The sequence below is a fragment of the Salmo trutta genome, chromosome 1, assembly GCF_901001165.1.
Source record: "Salmo trutta chromosome 1, fSalTru1.1, whole genome shotgun sequence".
Taxonomy (NCBI): Eukaryota; Metazoa; Chordata; class Actinopteri; order Salmoniformes; family Salmonidae; genus Salmo; species Salmo trutta.
Genome location: NC_042957.1, coordinates 249,764 through 268,150, shown reverse-complemented (window position 1 = coordinate 268,150; position 18,387 = coordinate 249,764). Strand labels below are relative to the sequence as shown.

At 44.3% G+C, this 18,387-nt stretch overlaps 1 protein-coding gene across 2 annotated transcripts in view; it reads right to left on the bottom strand.

Moving 5' to 3' along the window:
• Nucleotides 1-18,387, bottom strand: part of LOC115206734 (chloride intracellular channel protein 5) — a 68,219-nt gene that overhangs the window by 25,223 nt on the left and 24,609 nt on the right. The window contains exon 1 of one of the 2 annotated variants that reach the window (XM_029774015.1): nucleotides 6,095-6,115. The exons of the other annotated variant lie outside the window; for it this stretch is intronic. The gene's annotated coding sequence lies outside the window, so the exon portion shown is untranslated. Of the gene's footprint in view, nucleotides 1-6,094; nucleotides 6,116-18,387 lie in introns of those variants that run through there. 2 annotated transcript variants of the gene reach the window in all.

Below are 18,387 nucleotides of genomic sequence, written 5' to 3'. Positions count from 1 at the left end.
TATTCAGACCCCTTGACTTTTTCTACATTTTGTTACATTACAGCCTTGTTCTAAAATTGATAAAATTATTTTTTTCCCCTCATCAATGAGATTGAAAAGCAAAAGCAGTTTTTTAGACATTTTTGCAAATGTATTAACATAAAAAACAGAAATGCCTTATTGACATAGTCCTTTTGCTATGAGATTTGAAATTGAGCTCAGGTGCATCCTGTTTCCATTGATCATCCTTGAGATGTTTCTACAACTTGATTGGAGTCCACCTGTGGTAAATTCAATTGATTGAACATGATTTGGAAAGGCACACACCTGTCAATATAAGGTCCCACAGTTGGCAGTGCATGTCAGAGCAAAAATCAAGCCAAGGAATTGTCCGTAGATCTTCGACACAGGATTGTGTCGAGGCACTGATCTGGGGAAGGGTACCAAAAAACTTCTGCAGCATTGAAGGTCCCCAAGAACACAGTGGCCTCCATCATTCTTAAATGGAAGAAGTTTAGAACCACCAAGACTCTTCCTAGAACTGGCCGTCCGGCCAAACCGGCCAAACTGAGCAATCAGGGGAGAAGGGCCTTGGTCAGGGCGGTGACCAAGAACCCGATGGTCACTCTGACAGAGCTTCAGAGTTCCTCTGTGGAGATGGGAGAATCTTCCAGAAGGACAACCATCTCTGCAGCACTCCATCAATCAGGCCTTTATGGTAGAGGGGCCAAACAGAAGCCACTCCTCAGTAAAAGGCACATGACAGCCCGCTTGGAGTTTGCCAAAAGGCACCTAAAGGACTCTCAGACCATGAGAAACAAGATGTTCTGGTCTGATGAAACCAAGATTGAACTCAATGGCTTGAATGCCAAGCGTCACATCTGGAGGAAACCTGGCACCATCCCTACTGTGAAGCATGGTGGTGGCAGAATCATGCTGTGGGGATGTTTTTCAGCGGCTGGGACTGGGAGACTAGACAGGAAAGATGATGAAAACCTGCTCCAGAGCACTCAGGACCTCAGACTGGGGCGAAGGTTCACCTTCCACCAGGACAACGACCCTAAGCACACAGCCAAGACAATGCAGGAGTGGCTTCGGGACAAGTCTCTGAATGCCCTTGAGTGGCCCAGCCAGAGCCCGGACTTGAACCCGATCGAACATCTCTGGGAGACCTGAAAATAGCTATGCAGCAACGCTCCCCATCCAACCTGACAGAGCTTGAGAGGATCTGCAGAGAAGAATGGGAGAAACTCCCCAAATACAGGTGTGCCAAGCTTGTAGAGTCATACCCAAGAAGACTCTAGGCTGTAATCGCTGCCAAAGGTGCTTCAACAAAGTACTGAGTAAAGGGTCTGAATACTTATGTAAATGTGATATTTCAGTTGGTTTTTTCTAAAACAGTTTTTTCTTTGTCGTTATGGGGTATTTATTGTGTGTAGATTGATAAGGGTGGGAAAAAACATTGAATCCATTTTTTTCTAAGGCTGTAACGTAACAAAATGTGGAAAATGTCAAGGGGTCTGAGTACTTTCTGAATGCACTGTATGTTGGTCACAGATACCTTTAATAATAAAAATTGACCTCACAATGGGCCTCAGAAGCATTTCACTACACTCGCAATAACATCTGCTAGCCATGTGTATGTGACCAATAAAATTTGATTTGATCAAGGCATTTCTGTGCATTCAAATTGCGATCAATAAAATGCTGTTGTGTTCATTGTCTGTAGTTTACGCCTGCCAATACCATAATCCCACCGCCACCATGGGGCACTCTGTTCACATCATTGACATCAACAAACTGCTTGTCCACACGACGCCATACACGTGGTCGACAGTTGTGAGGCCAGTTGGACACAATGCCAAATTCTCTAAAATGACATTGGATGCGGCTTATGGTAGAGAAATTAATGTTCAATTCTCTGGCAACAACTCTGGTGGATGGTCCTTGCAGTCAGCATGCCAAATGGCCTTTTATTGTCCTCAAGCACAAGGTGCACCTGTGTAATGATCATGCTGTTTAATCAGCTTCTGTTTATACCACACCTGTCAGGTGGCTGGATTATCTTAACAAAGGATAAAATGCTCACTAACAGGGATGTAAACACATTTGAGAGAAATAATATTTTTGTGTGTATGGAACATTTCTGCGAACTTTTATTTCAGCTCATTAAACATGGGACCAGCACCTTACATGTTGTGGTTTTGTTGTTCAGTATATTATAGCCGTCTGTACAGTGCTAAACTAAACAGACTGAGGAGGGGCTGATAACAGACTGACCTGAGGAGGGGCTGATAACAGACTGACCTGAGGAGGGGGTGATGACAGACTGACCTGAGGACAGACTGACCTGAGGAGGGGCTGACGACAGACTGACCTGAGGAGGGGCTGATAACAGACTGACCTGAGGAGGGGCTGATAACAGACTGACCTGAGGAGGGGCTGACGACAGACTGACCTGAGGAGGGGCTGATAACAGACTGACCTGAGGAGGGGCTGATAACAGACTGACCTGAGGAGGGGCTGATAACAGACTGACCTGAGGAGGGGCTGACGACAGACTGACCTGCCGACAGACTGACCTGAGGAGGGGCTGACGACAGACTGACCTGAGGAGGGGCTGACGACAGACTGACCTGACGACAGACTGACCTGAGGAGGGGCTGATAACAGACTGACCTGAGGAGGGGCTGATAACAGACTGACCTGAGGAGGGGCTGATAACAGACTGACCTGAGGAGGGGCTGACGACAGACTGACCTGAGGAGGGGCTGACAACAGACTGACCTGAGGAGGGGCTGACGACAGACAAACAGGTTACAAAGTACAGGATTAAACTCAACTAGAATGACCTGAGGTTCATTGGAGAGATGACAGTTTGTTCAAATCCAAAACATTTACAATCAAATGTATTTTTAAGATGAAATTGCCCTGGTTTGTTATGGTGTGTGTCCACTGCCCACAATCCCTTGGGGTGAATAAACTCCAGGCTAGTCATGGATTCTCAGAGCAGTGGTTCAGCAGATCTGACTGACTGACCTGCACCAAGCTGATGTCAGGGCACTGGACTGACCTGACCTGATACACGGACCAGATACCCAGACCTGATGAACCTACTACAACACTCATCTCCTCTTACCAAAGACACCTGGATGTTTACCTTGATAGTACTCTGGTTTGTTATGATAGTACCCACTGTCCACAGTACACTGGGGGTGAATAAATTGCAGGTCAGTCCCCTTGTCTCAGAAGAGAGATTTAGTTGAGGCTAAAGCACTGTGAGCTGTTTAGTGTTAAGTAGTATCAGAATCTCTTCAAATCAACAGTCCTTCTCTTCCAGTCCTTAATGTGTGAACCTCCTCTTGCTGACCTTAATGTGAGAACCTCCTCTTCCTGGCCTTAATGTGTGGACCTCCTCTTCCTGGCCTTAATGTGTGGACCTCCTCTTCCATTTAACAAGTGAGAACCTCCTCTTCCCTTCAACATGTGAGAACCTCCTCTTCCTGACCTTAATGTGAGAACTTCCTCTTCCTGACCTTAATGTGTGAACCTCCTCTTCCTGGCCTTAATGTGTGAACCTCCTCTTCATGACCTTAATGTGTGAACCTCCTCTTCCTGGCCTTAATGTGTGGACCTCCTCTTCCATTTAACATGTGAGAACCTCCTCTTCCATTTAACATGTGAGAACCTCCTCTTCCCTTCAACATGTGAGAACCTCCTCTTCCCTTCAACATGTGAGAACCTCCTCTTCCTGACCTTAATGTGAGAACCTCCTCTTCCTGACCTTAATGTGAGAACCTCCTCTTCCTGACCTTAATGTGAGAACCTCCTCTTCATGACCTTAATGTGAGAACCTCCTCTTCCCTTCAACATGTGTGGACCTCCTCTTCCTGACCTTAATGTGTGGACCTCCTCTTCCTGACCTTAATGTGAGAACCTCCCCTTCCTGACCTTAATGTGAGAACCTCCTCTTCCTGACCTTAATGTGAGAACCTCCTCTTCCTGACCTTAATGTGAGAACCTCCTCTTCCTGACCTTAATGTGAGAACCTCCTCTTCCTGACCTTAATGTGAGAACCTCCTCTTCCCTTCAACATGTGAGAACCTCCTCTTCCTGACCTTAATGTGTGGACCTCCTCTTCATGACCTTAATGTGTGGACCTCCTCTTCCTGACCTTAATGTGTGAACCTCCTCTTCCTGACCTTAATGTGAGAACCTCCTCTTCCTGACCTTAATGTGAGAACCTCCCCTTCCTGACCTTAATGTGTGGACCTCCTCTTCCTGGCCTTAATGTGAGAACCACCTCTTCCTGGCCTTAATGTGAGAACCACCTCTTCCTGACCATAATGTGAGAACCACCTCTTCCTGACCGTAATGTGTGGGGTCCTTTAACATGCATGATGTGAGTTAGCTTGGATCCTAGGAGATGTAGCGCTGGTCCATGTGATGTCTGTCACTCCCTCTATATGGGGCAGGTCCCCCCAGGGCAGCATGGGAAACAGACATGCAACATGTCTTGGTTTTCAGCCTTGGACTGTCTGGTTTAAATTTTTTTACCTTCAGGTCATAGTTTTTAAAATAAGGAACGTGTAAAGCGGTGAATAGTCAGTGACCTGTCTGCTTAAAGGATGTAAGCAGGTAGCCACACCTGCTTCTCTCTGCCTCCCCTTTCCTCTAGTCCTCCAGGTACCCACACCTGCTTTTCTCTGCCTCCCCCTTCCTCTAGTCCTCCAGGTAGACACACCTGCTTCTCTCTGCCTCCCCCTTCCTCTAGTCCTCCAGGTAGACACACCTGCTTCTCTCTGCCTCCCCTTTCCTCTAGTCCTCCAGGTACCCACACCTGCTTCTCTCTGCCTCCCCTCCAGGTACCCACACCTGCTTCTCTCTGCCTCCCCTTCCTCTAGTCCTCCAGGTAGCCACACCTGCTTCTCTCTGTCTCCCCTTCCTCTAGTCCTCCAGGTACCCACACGTGCTTCACTCTGCCTCCCCTTTCCTCTAGTCCTCCAGGTACCCACACCTGCTTCTCTCTGCCTCCCCTCCAGGTACCCACACCTGCTTCTCTCTGCCTTCCCTTCCTCTAGTCCTCCAGGTACCCACACCTGCTTCTCTCTGCCTCTCCTCCAGGTACCCACACCTGCTTCTCTCTGCCTCCCCTTCCTCTAGTCCTCCAGGTAACCACACCTGCTGTAACCCTCCAGGGGGGCTGTGGAGAACACAACAGCAGGTTTCATGTGGTTGATTATATGGACCTGTTTTCACATATAGTGTCTCAGTGAGAGTACTGATCCAGGATTCAGGTCCCTTATTATTCATTATGATTTAAAAGTCCAAACTAATCGTGGACATGTTGTGCATACGGCCCAGAACCAGGACGGATGCAGATGGATGTCAGCCCCCGAGGATGTCCAGTGGATGAGGTAGGATAGTGTTTTACCACAGAGCTGTTGTCATAGTGCAGGTTGGAGAAGGATGTTTTACTCTGCCAGCAACACCTATGGTATTGGTGTCTCCTGGGTTGACCTCAGCAGAACCTGTTGCTACGGTAACTCGACCCCTACTATTACAACACACACACCGTCCACTACTACACTACAGAACACACACACACACACACACACACACACACACACACACACAGTCCACACAGAAAACACACACACACACACACACACACACACACACACACACACACACACACACACACACACACACACACACTGTCCACTACAGAACACACACACACACACACTGTCCACTACAGAACACACACACTGTCCACTACTACACTACACACTGTCCACTACTACACTACACACTGTCCACTACTACACTACACACTGTCCACTACTACACTACACTACACACTGTCCACTACTACACTACACACTGTCCACTACTACACTACACTACACACTGTCCACTACTACACTACACACTGTCCACCACTACACTACACACTGTCCACCACTACACTACACACTGTCCACTACTACACTACACTACACACTGTCCACCACTACACTACACACTGTCCACTACTACACTACACACTGTCCACACCTACACTACACACTGTCCACTACTACACTACACACACCTGTCACACACATCTTACCTTAACGAAAAGCTCTATCTCAGGGTCTCTGTCTTCTCCGTTTGGTGATGTCATGTCTGCCTTTCTGACAGGCTGTCTGTCTGTCTGTCCGTCCTTCGAGTTTACTGTCCCTTACGATGCAGTAAGGGCCAAATCTGCACGTCTTCAAAATTACTGTAGCCTACATCCTCCTGTCTGTCCGGATGACAGAGCTCATTGTGACTGCTCTCCTGCTCGTAGCTCTCCTGCTCGTAGCTCTCCTGCTCGTAGCTCTCCTGCTCGTAGCTCTCCTGCTCGTAGCTCTCCTGCTCGTAGCTCTCCTGCTCGTAGCTCTCCTGCTCGTAGCTCTCCTGCTCGTAGCTAAGTCCTTAGGTTAGGATGCTTTGTTATGTATTGCTCTACCTTCCTCCAGTTTCCTCCAGGCTCCAACAATGTCGTCAGGTGGATGCAGAGTGAAACAGGTAACAGGTGGTAACGGCTGTAGACCAGGTGTGGCTCTGATTTGGCCCCCTAGCTACAGCTGCGTGATGAGAAGCAGATAGCTCTGACTGACACAGAGAGAGAGAGAGAGAGAGACAGAGAGACAGAGAGAGAGAGAGAGAGAGAGAGAGAGAGAGAGAGAGAGAGAGACAGAGAGAGAGAGAGAGAGAGAGAGAGAGGTGGCAGGCTATAGCAAGGGGGCGGAGCTCTGTACTACTCACTCAGTCCATCTCTCTCTCTCTCTCGCTTTTTCACCCTCCTCACCCTCCTCTCTCCCCCTCACTTCACCAACTCTCTCCTTCACCTCTCACATACTTCACCTTCCTCACCCTCCTCTCTCTCCCTCCTCACTCCCTGATTCACCTCACCTCATCTCACTCTTTCCCCTCTCATCTCCCTTCCTCTCCTCTCATCTCTCTCATCTCTCTCTCTCATCTCTCTCTCTCTCTCTCTCTCTCTCTCTCTTTCTCTTTCCCCTCTCATCTCCCTTCCTCCATCTCTCTCTCTCTCTCTCTCTCCCCCTCAGCATCACTGAAAACTCACTACTTTCTTCAGTGAAATCAGGTCAGGTACGGCGCCTCCTCTCTGAAGGCTGTGTGGTCACTCTTGTTCAATGATCTTTGCATGACATTCTAGTCACAAACATAAACAGGTGTTAGATAGGGAAATAAGATGCATTTTTCGCTCGTTTGATTCACTCCATATTATAGAAGTATTACATCTGCTCTGAATTCTATAAATCTGAAATCACACCCTTCAACCTAGTCTGAAATCAATAAATTAACCCCTTAGAGTAACTATAATCTCGCTGATAAACAGGTGAACACTTCCCCCAGCAGCAGTAGGGGAGAGAAAGAGAGAGAGAGAATGAGAGAGAGAGAGAGAGAGAGAGAGACAGAGAGACAGAGAGACAGAGAGAGAGAGAGAGAGAGAGAGAGAGAGAGAGAGAGAGAGAGAGAGAGAGAGGAGAGAGAGAGAGAATCATGTATTATTCATGTGTGTTCACAGTTCTGCCTGGCAGGCTAACTAACTCAATTTATATCTGATCTGACGAGACAGAGGAATCCTGTTACATTATTCATGCTTGGATTTGGTTTTAGCTGCTGGGGCCTCTAACTGGGGCCTGAATATTTTTACTGCATGGGGACTCTAACTCTGGGGCCTCATGTTTCTGCTGCATGGGGACTAACCCTGGGGCCTCAAGGTGTCTGCTGCATGGGGACTTTAAGCCTGGGGCCTCAAGGTGTCTGCTGCATGGAGATTATCCTGGGGCCTCTAACCCTGGGACCTCAAGGTTTCTGCTGCATGGGGACTAACCCTGGGGCCTCAAGGTTTCTGCTGCATGGGGACTAACCCGGGGGCCTCAAGGTTTCTGCTGCATGGGGACTAACCCTGGGGCCTCAAGGTTTCTGCTGCATGGGGACTAACCCTGGGGACTCTAACCCTGGGGCCTCAAGTTGTCTGCTGCATGGAGACTAACCCTGGGGCCTCTAACCCTGGGGCCTCAATGTTTCTGCTGCAAGGGGACTCTAACCCTGGGGCCTCAAGGTTTCTGCTGCATGGGGACTAACCCTGGGGCCTCAAGGTTTCTGCTGCATGGGGACTAAGCCTGGGGCCTCAAGGTTTCTGTTAATGACCAATATAGGTAGAAAGATCTAGAGTATAATGTAGGTAAGGAGATCTAGAGTATAATGTAGGTAGAGAGATCTAGAGTATAATGTAGGTAGGGAGATCTAGAGTATAATGTAGGTAGAGAGATCTAGAGTATAATGTAGGTAGAGAGATCTAGAGTATAATGTAGGTAGGGAGATCTAGAGTATAATGTAGGTAGAGAGATCTAGAGTATAATGTAGGTAGAGAGATCTAGAGTATAATGTAGGTAGAGAGATCTAGAGTATAATGTAGGTAGAGAGATCTAGAGTATAATGTAGGTAGGGAGATCTACAGTATAATGTAGGTAGAGAGATCTAGAGTATAATGTAGGTAGGGAGATCTAGAGTATAATGTAGGTAGAGAGATATACAGTATAATGTAGGTAGAGAGATCTAGAGTATAATGTAGGTAGGGGAGATCTACAGTATAATGTAGGTAGGGAGATCTAGAGTATAATGTAGGTAGAAAGATCTAGAGTATAATGTAGGTAAGGAGATCTAGAGTATAATGTAGGTAGAGAGATCTAGAGTATAATGTAGGTAGAGAGATCTAGAGTATAATGTAGGTAGAGAGATCTAGAGTATAATGTAGGTAGGGAGATCTACAGTATAATGTAGGTAGAGAGATCTAGAGTATAATGTAGGTAGGGAGATCTAGAGTATAATGTAGGTAGAGAGATATACAGTATAATGTAGGTAGAGAGATCTAGAGTATAATGTAGGTAGGGGAGATCTACAGTATAATGTAGGTAGGGAGATCTAGAGTATAATGTAGTTAGGGAGATCTAGAGTAAAATGTAGGTAGGGAGATCTAGAGTATAATGTAGGTAGGGAGATCTAGAGTATAATGTAGAGATCTAGAGTATAATGTAGGTAGGGAGATCTAGAGTATAATGTAGAGATCTAGAGTATAATGTAGGTAGGGAGATCTACAGTATAATGTAGGTAGGGAGATCTACAGTATAATGTAGCTAGGGAGATCTAGAGTATAATGTAGGTAGGGAGATCTAGAGTATAATGTAGGTAGAGAGATCTAGAGTATAATGTAGAGATCTAGAGTATGATGTAGGTAGGGAGATCTACAGTATAATGTAGGTAGGGAGATCTACAGTATAATGTAGCTAGGGAGATCTAGAGTATAATATAGGTAGGGAGATCTACAGTATAATGTAGGTAGGGAGATCTAGAGTATAATGTAGAGATCTAGAGTATAATGTAGGTAGGGAGATCTACAGTATAATGTAGGTAGAGAGATCTACAGTATAATGTAGGTAGGGAGATCTACAGTATAATGTAGGTAGGGAGATCTACAGTATAATGTAGGTAGAGAGATCTACAGTATAATGTAGAGATCTAGAGTATAATGTAGGTAGGGAGATCTACAGTATAATGTAGGTAGGGAGATCTAGAGTATAATGTAGCTAGGGAGATCTAGAGTATAATGTAGGTAGAGAGATCTACAGTATAATGTAGGTAGAAAGATCTACAGTATAATGTAGAGATCTAGAGTATAATGTAGGTAGTGATCTAGAGTATAATGTAGGTACGGAGATCTACAGTATAATGTAGGTAGGGAGATCTAGAGTGTAATGTAGGTAGAGAGATCTAGAGTATAATGTAGGTAGAGAGATCTACAGTATAATGTAGGTAGAGAGATCTACAGTATAATGTAGGTAGAGAGATCTAGAGTATAATGTAGAGATCTAGAGTATAATGTAGGTAGGGAGATCTAGAGTATAATGTAGAGATCTAGAGTATAATGTAGAGATCTAGAGTATCATGTAGGTAGGGAGATCTAGAATATAATGTAGGTAGAGATATCTAGAGTATAATGTAGGTAGGGAGATCTACAGTATAATGTAGGTAGGGAGATCTACAGTATAATGTAGGTAGGGAGATCTAGAGTATAATGTAGAGATCTAGAGTATCATGTAGGTAGGGAGATCTAGAGTATAATGTAGGTAGAGATATCTAGAGTATAATGTAGGTAGAGAGATCTAGAGTATCATGTAGGTAGGGAGATCTAGAGTATAATGTAGGTAGAGAGATCTAGAGTATAATATAGGTAGAGAGATCTAGAGTATAATGTAGAGATCTAGAGTATAATGTAGGTAGGGAGATCTACAGTATAATGTAGGTAGAGATATCTAGAGTATAATGTAGGTAGGGAGATCTAGAGTATAATGTAGGTAGAGAGATCTAGAGTATAATGTAGAGATCTAGAGTATAATGTAGGTAGGGAGATCTAGAGTATAATGTAGGTAGGGAGATCTAGAGTATAATGTAGAGATCTAGAGTATAATGTAGGTAGGGAGATCTAGAGTATAATGTAGGTAGGGAGATCTAGAGTATAATGTAGAGATCTACAGTATAATGTAGGTAGGGAGATCTAGAGTATAATGTAGGTAGGGAGATCTACAGTATAATGTAGGTAGGGAGATCTACAGTATAATGTAGGTAGGGAGATCTACAGTATAATGTAGGTAGAGAGATCTACAGTATAATGTAGAGATCTAGAGTATAATGTAGGTAGGGAGATCTACAGTATAATGTAGGTAGAGAGATATACAGTATAATGTAGGTAGGGAGATCTACAGTATAATGTAGGTAGGGAGATCTACAGTATAATGTAGGTAGAGAGATCTACAGTATAATGTAGAGATCTAGAGTATAATGTAGGTAGGGAGATCTACAGTATAATGTAGGTAGGGAGATCTAGAGTATAATGTAGCTAGGGAGATCTAGAGTATAATGTAGGTAGAGAGATCTACAGTATAATGTAGGTAGAAAGATCTACAGTATAATGTAGAGATCTAGAGTATAATGTAGGTAGTGATCTAGAGTATAATGTAGGTACGGAGATCTACAGTATAATGTAGGTAGGGAGATCTAGAGTGTAATGTAGGTAGGGAGATCTAGAGTGTAATGTAGGTAGGGAGATCTAGAGTATAATGTAGGTAGAGAGATCTAGAGTATAATGTAGGTAGGGAGATCTAGAGTATAATGTAGGTAGAGAGATCTACAGTATAATGTAGGTAGAGAGATCTACAGTATAATGTAGGTAGAGAGATCTAGAGTATAATGTAGAGATCTAGAGTATAATGTAGGTAGGGAGATCTAGAGTATAATGTAGAGATCTAGAGTATAATGTAGGTAGGGAGATCTAGAGTATAATGTAGAGATCTAGAGTATCATGTAGGTAGGGAGATCTAGAATATAATGTAGGTAGAGATATCTAGAGTATAATGTAGGTAGGGAGATCTACAGTATAATGTAGGTAGGGAGATCTACAGTATAATGTAGGTAGGGAGATCTAGAGTATAATGTAGAGATCTAGAGTATCATGTAGGTAGGGAGATCTAGAGTATAATGTAGGTAGAGATATCTAGAGTATAATGTAGGTAGAGAGATCTAGAGTATCATGTAGGTAGGGAGATCTAGAGTATAATGTAGGTAGAGAGATCTAGAGTATAATATAGGTAGAGAGATCTAGAGTATAATGTAGAGATCTAGAGTATAATGTAGGTAGGGAGATCTACAGTATAATGTAGGTAGAGAGATCTAGAGTATAATGTAGGTAGGGAGATCTAGAGTATAATGTAGAGATCTAGAGTATAATGTAGGTAGGGAGATCTAGAGTATAATGTAGGTAGGGAGATCTACAGTATAATGTAGGTAGAGAGATCTACAGTATAATGTAGGTAGGGAGATCTAGAGTATAATGTAGGTAGAGAGATCTAGAGTATAATGTAGGTAGGGAGATCTAGAGTATAATGTAGAGATCTAGAGTATAATGTAGGTAGGGAGATCTAGAGTATAATGTAGAGATCTACAGTATAATGTAGGTAGAGAGATCTAGAGTATAATGTAGGTAGGGAGATCTACAGTATAATGTAGGTAGAGAGATCTACAGTATAATGTAGGTAGGGAGATCTAGAGTATAATGTAGGTAGAGAGATCTAGAGTATAATGTAGGTAGGGAGATCTACAGTATAATGTAGGTAGGGAGATCTACAGTATAATGTAGGTAGAGAGATCTAGAGTATAATGTAGAGATCTAGAGTATAATGTAGGTAGGGAGATCTAGAGTATAATGTAGAGATCTAGAGTATAATGTAGGTAGAGATATCTAGAGTATAATGTAGGTAGAGATATATAGAGTATAATGTAGGTAGAGATATATAGAGTATAATGTAGGTAGAGAGATCTAGAGTATAATGTAGAGATCTAGAGTATAATGTAGGTAGAGAGATCTAGAGTATAATGTAGGTAGGGAGATCTAGAGTATAATGTAGGTAGAGAGATCTACAGTATAATGTAGGTAGGGAGATCTAGAGTATAATGTAGAGATCTACAGTATAATGTAGGTAGAGAGATCTAGAGTATAATGTAGAGATCTACAGTATAATGTAGGTAGAGAGATCTAGAGTATAATGTAGAGATCTACAGTATAATGTAGGTAGGGAGATCTAGAGTATAATGTAGGTAGGGAGATCTAGAGTATAATGTAGGTAGGGAGATCTAGAGTATAATGTAGAGATCTACAGTATAATGTAGGTAGGGAGATCTAGAGTATAATGTAGGTAGAGAGATCTAGAGTATAATGTAGGTAGGGAGATCTACAGTATAATGTAGGTAGGGAGATCTAGAGTATAATGTAGGTAGAGAGATCTAGAGTATAATGTAGGTAGGGAGATCTAGAGTATAATGTAGGTAGGGAGATCTAGAGTATAATGTAGGTAGGGAGATCTAGAGTATAATGTAGGTAGGGAGATCTAGAGTATAATGTAGGTAGGGAGATCTAGAGTATAATGTAGGTAGGGAGATCTACAGTATAATGTAGGTAGGGAGATCTAGAGTATAATGTAGAGATCTAGAGTATAATGTAGGTAGAGAGATCTAGAGTATAATGTAGAGATCTACAGTATAATGTAGGTAGGGAGATCTAGAGTATAATGTAGAGATCTAGAGTATAATGTAGGTAGGGAGATCTAGAGTATAATGTAGAGATCTAGAGTATAATGTAGGTAGAGAGATCTAGAGTATATTTTAGGTAGAGAGATCTAGAGTATGTGAATAACAACAACTGCTCTGACTGTAAGGGACGATAATGTCCTCTACATAACTACCTCCCAACCTATTACCGCTTCATCCCTGAATATATGGAATATTTATTCACAGGTATAATTACTACCTTTCATCACGCAGGTCTCCATGCCGATGGAAGGCACTGTTTAGATTAACTCTGGAGAGAGAGACAACACCCCCCTCTAGTGGTCGACTGACACACTTCTCTGCAGAGTGAACAAGGGCACACTTGTCTGCAGAGTGAACAAGGGCACACTTCTCTTCAGAGTGAACAAGGGCACATGCCTCTTCAGAGTGAGATTGTCGCTACATTGCATAGCAACTGTTTTACGAGCTCCTGATTAATTATGCATTTTTTTTATATCTTAACTTTTTGGTACATAGAGCTTTTCTCTGGAGTAGGAAATCTGCACCAGCCTTTCTACCTAGCCAGATCAGCTGTATTCTACCTACCTAGCCAGATCAGCTGTATTCTACCTACCTAGCCGGATCAGCTGTATTCTACCTACCTACACAGATCAGCTGTATTCTACCTACCTAGCCAGATCAGCTGTATTCTACCTACCTAGCCAGATCAGCTGTATTCTACCTACCTAGCCAGATCAGCTGTATTCTACCTACCTAGCCAGATCAGCTGTATTCTACCTACCTACACAGATCAGCTGTATTCTACCTACCTACACAGATCAGCTGTATTCTACCTACCTAGCCAGATCAGCTGTATTCTACCTACCTAGCCAGATCAGCTGTATTCTACCTACCTACACAGATCAGCTGTATTCTACCTACCTACACAGATCAGCTGTATTCTACCTACCTACACAGATCAGCTGTATTCTACCTACCTACACAGTTCAGCTGTATTCTACCTACCTAGCCAGATCAGCTGTATTCTAGCTACCTGCACAGATCAGCTGTATTCTACCTACCTAGCCAGATCAGCTGTATTCTACCTACACAGACCAGCTGTATTCTACCTACCTAGCCAGATCAGCTGTATTCTACCTACATAGCCAGATCAGCTGTATTATACCTACCTAGGCAGATCAGCTGTATTCTAGCTACCTACACAGACCAGCTGTATTCTACCTACCTAGCCATCTCAGCTGTATTCTACCTACCTTCACAGATCAGCTGTATTATACCTTCCTAGCCCAGCTGTATTATACCTTCCTAGCCAGAACAGCTGTATTCTACCTACCTACACAGATCAGCTGTATTCTACCTACCTAGCCAGATCAGCTGTATTCTACCTACCTAGCTATTCTACCTACCTAGCCAGATCAGCTGTATTCTACCTACCTAGCCAGATCAGCTGTATTCTACCTACCTAGCCAGATCAGCTGTATTCTACCTACCTAGCCAGATCAGCTGTATTCTACCTACCTAGCCAAATCAGCTGTATTCTACCTACCTAGCCAGATCAGCTGTATTCTACCTACCTACACAGATCAGCTGTATTCTACCTACCTAGCCAGATCAGCTGTATTCGACCTTCCTAGCCAGATCAGCTGTATTCTAGCTACCTGCACAGGTCAGCTGTATTCTACCTACCTAGCCAGATCAACACACACACACACACGCACACACAACCCCAACTCTCTTCCTCCCAGTCAGAGTGAAACCATGGTGAGAAGGTGTGGCAGATTTCACAACAGTTTTATGTGGGTCCTAGCTGTGTCATAAAACAGACAGGGACAGTAATCACGTTGAAGTCTAGAGACTGCCGAACGTGTGTCACAAATAGCACCTTATTCCCAAGAGTCTCTATTCAAAAGTAGTGCACTATTTGGGAAAATATGGAGCCATTTGGGACTGAAAGGGATCTCTGAATGGCTCACCACTGAGAGACAGGGGGCTAGGATACACTGAGAGACAGGGGGGGCTAGGATACACTGAGAGACAGGGGGCGCTAGGATACACTGAGAGACGGGGGGGCTAGGATACACTGAGAGACAGGGGGGGCTAGGATACACTGAGAGACAGGGGGGGCTAGGATACACTGAGAGACAGGGGGGGCTAGGATACACTGAGAGACAGGGGGGCTAGGATACACTGAGAGACAGGGGGCTAGGATACACTGAGAGACAGGGGGGCTAGGATACACTGAGAGACAGGGGGGGCTAGGATGCACTGAGAGACAGGGGGCTAGGATACACTGAGAGACAGGGGGCTAGGATACACTGAGAGACAGGGGGGCTAGGATACACTGAGAGACAGGGGGCGCTAGGATACACTGAGAGACAGGGGGGGCTAGGATACACTGAGAGACAGGGGGGGCTAGGATACACTGAGAGACAGGGGGGGCTAGGATACACTGAGAGACAGGGGGCTAGGATATACTGAGAGACAGGGGGGGGGCTAGGATACACTGAGAGACAGGGGGGGCTAGGATACACTGAGAGACAGGGGGGGCTAGGATACACTGCGAGACAGGGGGGGGGCTAGGATAGCACTGAGAGGACAGGGGGGGGCTAGGATACACTGAGAGACAGGGGGGGCTAGGATACACTGAGAGACAGGGGGGGGCTAGGATACACTGAGAGACAGGGGGGGCTAGGATACACTGAGAGACAGGGGGCGCTAGGATACACTGAGAGACAGGGGGGGCTAAGATACACTGAGAGACAGGGGGCTAGGATACACTGAGAGACTGGGGGGGCCAGGATACACTGAGAGACAGGGGGGGGCTAGGATACACTGAGAGACAGGGGGGGGCTAGGATACACTGAGAGACAGGGGGGGCTAGGATACACTGAGAGACTCCATCCATTCCAAATCAGTCATATACTGAATGTATAGTGTATTCTCTGCAGCCTGCACATTGACTGGGGACATGACAGTAATTTCCAGAGCCATTTACTGTACATAGAGAGTTCAACTAACTCCATAAATACTATGATAATATATAAATGTTTAATAAAGCATGACAATTCTCTATACATCTTTGTGGTGCAGGTGATTTCCTTTCGCTGATGTCTTAAATGAAACTGTTTATAATTTTTGGGGATTCCTGAGAAACTACACTACTCTCTGTCCTGATGATGGGCTCTGTCTGAAAATGTAACTAGCCATCACATCCTCTATTCCTTAGATCCTCCCCTCACCTCTGAAAAACACAAATTGGAGATAAATGGCGAGGAGATAGGAGGAGAAGAGACAGGAAGTGAGGAATCGTAGAGAGCTGAGTTGAGATAGCTCCGTGCCCACTAGGGCGTTTCAGGAGGAAAGTTTAGGTGTGTCAGAAGAGTTCCACTGAAACTAAATGAGATAATAATGAATGACTCATCTACAGATTTCATGAGAGCACTGAGGGGTTCCATGATGAGACGGGAACTGACCCTGGACCTGTCCCTATATATAACTACTGACCCTGGACCTGTCCCTGTATATAACTACTGACCCTGGACCTGTCCCTGTATATAACTACTGACCCTGGACCTGTCCCTGTATATAACTACTGACCCTGGACCTGTCCCGTATATAACTACTGACCCTGGACCTGTCCTGTATATAACTATTGACCCTGGACCTGTCCCTGTATATAGCTACTGACCCTGTATATAACTACTGACCCTGGAACTGACCCTGTATATAGCTACTGACCCTGTATATAGCTACTGACCCTGTATATAGCTACTGTCCCTGTATATAGCTACTGACCCTGTATATAGCTACTGAACCTGTATATAGCTACTGACCCTGTATATAGCTACTGACCCTGTATATAGCTACTGACCCTGTATATAGCTACTGACCCTGTATTATAGATACTGAGCTGGAACTGACCCTGTATATAGCTACTGACGTATATAGCTATGACCCTGGAACTGTCCCTGTATAAAGCTACTGACCCTGTATATAGCTACTGACCCTGTATATAGCTACTGACCCTGTATATAGCTACTGACCCTGGAACTGTCCCTGTATAGCTACTGACCCTGTATATAGCTACTGTCCCTGTATATAGCTACTGACCCTGTATATAGCTACTTACCCTGGAACTGTCCCTGTATATAGCTACTGACCCTGTATATAGCTACTGTCCCTGTATATAGCTACTGACCCTGTATATAGCTACTGTCCCTGTATATAGCTACTGACCCTGTATATAGCTATTGACCCTGTATATAGCTACTGACCCTGTATATAGCTACTGTCCCTGTATATAGCTACTGACCCTGGAACTGACCCTGGAACTGACCCTGTATATAGCTACTGACCCTGTATATAGATACTGTCCCTGTATATAGCTACTGACCCTGTATATAACTACTGACCCTGTATATAGCTACTGACCCTGTATATAGCTACTGACCCTGTATATAGCTACTGTCCCTGATATAGCTACTGACCCTGTATATAGCTACTGACCCTGTATATAGCTACTGACCCTGTATATAGCTACTGTCCCTGTATATAGCTACTGACCCTGTATATAGCTACTGACCTTGTATATAGCTACTGACCCTGTATATAGCTACTGACCCTGTATATAGCTACTGACCCTGGAACTGACCCTGTAAATAGCTATTGTCCCTGTATATAGCTAGTGACCTTGTATATAGCTACTGACCCTGTATATAGCTACTGACCCTGGAACAGACCTTGTATATAGCTACTGACCCTGTATATAGCTACTGACCCTGTATATAGCTACTGACGCTGTATATAGCTACTGACCCTGTATATAGCTACTGACCCTGGAACTGACCCTGTATATAGCTACTGACCCTGTATATAGCTACTGACCCTGTTTATAGCTACTCTCCCTGTATATAGCGACTGACCCTGGAACTGACCCTGTATATAGCTACTGACCCTGTATATAGCTACTGACCCTGTATATAGCTACTGACCCTGTATATAGCTACTGACCCTGTATATAGCTACTGACCCTGGAACTGTCCCTTGTATATAGCTACTGACCATAGTATAAGCTACTGACCCTGTATATAGCTACTGACCTGTATATAGCTACTGACCTGTATATAGCTACTGACCCTGTATATAGCTATGACTGGAAACTGACCCGGTATATAGCACTGACCCTGTTATAGATACTGACCCTATCTAGCTACTGACCTATATAGC